The 3,397-nt window shown below is 35.5% G+C and overlaps 1 non-coding gene across 1 annotated transcript; it reads right to left on the bottom strand.

Annotated features, from left to right (window-relative positions):
* Positions 1–3,069: 3,069 nt before the first annotated feature.
* LOC112135916 (U6 spliceosomal RNA) lies at positions 3,070–3,172 on the bottom strand. The gene has a single exon (XR_002917146.1). It is a non-coding gene; the product is annotated as a U6 spliceosomal RNA (small nuclear RNA).
* Between the last annotated feature and the right edge of the window lie 225 nt (positions 3,173–3,397).

Here is a 3,397-nt window from a genome sequence, read left to right as displayed (position 1 = left end):
AGCATCAGTTGTTTTTTGACATTTTAATAATAGCCATTCTGACTTGTTAGAGATAGTATCTCATTGTGATTTTTATTCGCATTTCTTTAATGATCAGTGATGCTGAGCTTTTTTTTTAATATGCTTGTTTGCTGCATATATGTCTTCTTTTGAAAATTGTCTGTTCATGTCCTTTGCCCACTTTTTAATAGGCTTTTTTTTCTTGTAACTTTGTCTAAATTCCTTATAGATACTGGATATTAGACCTTTGTCAGATGCATAGTTTGCAAACATCTTCTCGCATTCTGTAGATTGTCTGTGTACTCTGTTGATAGTTTCCTTTTCTGTGCAGAAGCTCTTTAGTTTCACTAGATCCCATTTGTCAATTTCTGCTTTTGTTGCAATTGCTTTTGGGAGTCTTCATCATGAAAATTTTGCAATTTCTTATGTCCAGAATGGTATTGTGTAGGTTGTTTTCCGGGGTTTTTATAGTTTTTGGTTTTACATTTAAGTCCTTAATCCATCTTAAGTTGATTTTTGTCTATGGCGCAAAGAAGAGCCCAGTTTCAGTCTTCTGCAATATGGCTAGCCAGTTGTCTCAGCATCATTTATTAAATAGAGATTTTTCCCCATTGCTTATTTTTGTCAGATTCATCAAAGATCAGATGGTTGTATGTGTGCAGCCATATTTATGGGCTCTCTATTCTGTTCCACTGGTCTAAATGTCTGTTTTCGTATCAGTATCATGCTGTTTTGATTACTGTAGCCCTGTGATAGCATGATGCCTCCTGCTTTGTTCTTTTTGCTTAGGATTGCCTTGGCTACTTGGACTCTTTTGTGGTTCCATTAGAATTTTTAAATAGTTTTTTCTAGTTCTGTTAACATGTAATTGGTAGTTTGATAAGAATAGCACTGAATCTATAAATTGCTTTAGGCCATATGGCCATTTTAATGATATTGACTCTTCCTATTCATGAGCATGGATTTTTTTATCCATTTGTTTGTGTCATTTCTGATTTCTTTGAGCAGTGTTTTGTAATTCTCATTATAGAAATCTTTCACCTCCCCACTTAGCTGTATTCCTAGGTATTTTATTCTTTTTGTAGGAATTGTAAATGGGATTGTGTTCTTAATTCGGCTCTCAACTTTGCTGCTATTGGTGTACAGGAATGGTCGTGAGTTTTGTATGTTGATTCTGTATTCTGAAACTTTGCTGAAGTTATCAGCTTAAGGAGTATTTGGGCCAAGACTATGGGGTTTTCTAGATACAGGATCATTTCATCTTCAAACAAGGGTTGTTTGGTTTTCTCTATTGTTATTTGGAGGCTCTTCGTTTCTTTTTCTAGCCTGACTGCCCTGGCCAGGACTTCCAATACTATGTTGCATGGGAGTGGTGAGAGAGGGCATTCTTGTCTTGTGCCTGTTTTCAAGGGGAATGCTTCCAGCTTTTGGCCATTCAGTATGATGTTGGTTGTTGGTTTGTCATATATTTGGTCTTATTATTTTGAGATATGTTCCTTGAATACCTAGTTTTTTTGAGTTTTTAACATGAAGCGATGTTGAATTTTATCAAAAGCCTTGTCTGCATCTATTGAGATAATCATGTGGTTTTTGTCTTTAGTTCTGTTTATGTGATGAATCATGTTTATTGATTTGCATATGTTAAGCCAACCTTGCATCCCAGGGAAAAACCCTACTTGACTGTGGTGGATTAGCTTTTTGATATGCTGCTAGATTTGGTTTGCTCATATTTCGTTGAAGATGTTTGTATTGATGTTCATCAAGGATATTGGCCTGAAGCTTTCATTTTTTTGATGTATCTCTGCAAGGTTTTGGTATCAGGGTGACGCTGGCCAAATTGAATGAGTTGAAAAGGAGCCTCTCCTCATTTTTTTGGAATATTCTCCATAGGAATGGTACCAGCTCTTCTTAGTACATCTGGTAAAATTCAGCCCTGAAGCTGTCTGGTCCTGGGCTTTTTTTTTTTTTCTGGTTGGTGGGCTATTTATTACTGATTCATATTAGAGCACATTATTCATCTGTTAAGGTATTCAACTTCTTCCTGCTTCAGTCTTGGGAGGACGTATGTGTCCAGGAATTTATACATTTCTTCTAGGTTTTCTAGTTTTTGTGCATATAGGTGTTCATCATAGTTTCCAATTGTTATTTTTATTTCTGTGGGGTCAGTGATAATTTCCCCTTTGTATTTCTGATTGTGTTTATTTGGATATCTCTTTTATTCTTCATTAGTCTAGCTAGTGGTCTATGTTATTAATTATTTTAAAAGCTCAGCTCCTGGATTCATTGATCTTTTGAATAGTTTTTCACACCTCCATCTCCTTCAGTTCAGCTCTGATTTTCGTTATATCTTGTTCTGCTAATTTTGGGATTGGTTTGCCTTGCTTCTCTAGTTTTTCTAGTTGTGATGTTAGGGTGTTAATTTGAGATCTTTCTTACTGTTTGATGTGGACAGTTAGTGCTATAAATTTCCCTCTTGACACTGCCTTAGCTGTGTCCCAGAGATTCTGGTATGTTGTATTTTTGTTCTTATTAGTTTCAAAGAACTTCTTGATTTCCATCTTAATTTCATTATTTACCCAAATGTCATTCAGGAGTAGGTTGTCTAACTTCCATGTAATTGTATGCTTTTGAGCAATTTTCTTAGTCTTGAATTCTATTTTTATTGTGCTGTAGTCCTAGAAAGTGGTCGGTGTGACTTTGGTTGTTTTGCATTTGCTGAGGATTGTTTTATGTCCAATTGTGTAGTCAATTTTAGAGTATGTGCCATGTGGCAATGAGGAGAATGTATATTCTGTTGTTTTGGGGTGGTGAGTTCTGTAGATGTCTATCAGGTTCATTTAGTCCAGTGTTGAATTCAGGTCTTCAACATTTTTGTTAATTTTCTGACTCAATGATCTGTCTAATACCGTCAGCAGGGTGTTGAGTCTCCCACTGTTATTATGTGGGAGTCTAAGTCTCTTTAAAGATCTTTAAGAACTTGCTTTATGAATCTGGGTGCTCCTTTGTTACGTCCATATATATTTAGGATAGTGAGGTCTTCTTATGGAATTGAACCCTTTACCATTATGTAACTATATGGAACAGTCAAGAATTTGCATGTCATCCTTGTGCATGGGCCATGCTAACCTTCTCTGTATCATTCCAGCTTTAGTACATGTACTGCCACCATTATTTCTCTAAGGTCAATAGTTATGTACCTTCTTTCTTTCCTGATTTTAGTAATGTGAGTCTGCTTTACTTGGTCAACCTAAATAAAGTTTTGTCAGTTTTGTAGATATTTTAAAGAATTGACTTTTGGGTTTTCAAATATCTTTTTTTTTCAGTCTCTATTTCATCAGTTTCCACTCTCATCTTTGTTATATCCTTCCTTCTATTCCTTCTATTTGCTTTGGCAGTT

The sequence above is a fragment of the Pongo abelii genome, chromosome 10 (genome assembly GCF_028885655.2).
Source record: "Pongo abelii isolate AG06213 chromosome 10, NHGRI_mPonAbe1-v2.0_pri, whole genome shotgun sequence".
Lineage (NCBI taxonomy): Eukaryota > Metazoa > Chordata > Mammalia > Primates > Hominidae > Pongo > Pongo abelii.
This window is presented reverse-complemented; position numbering and strand designations above follow the sequence as displayed.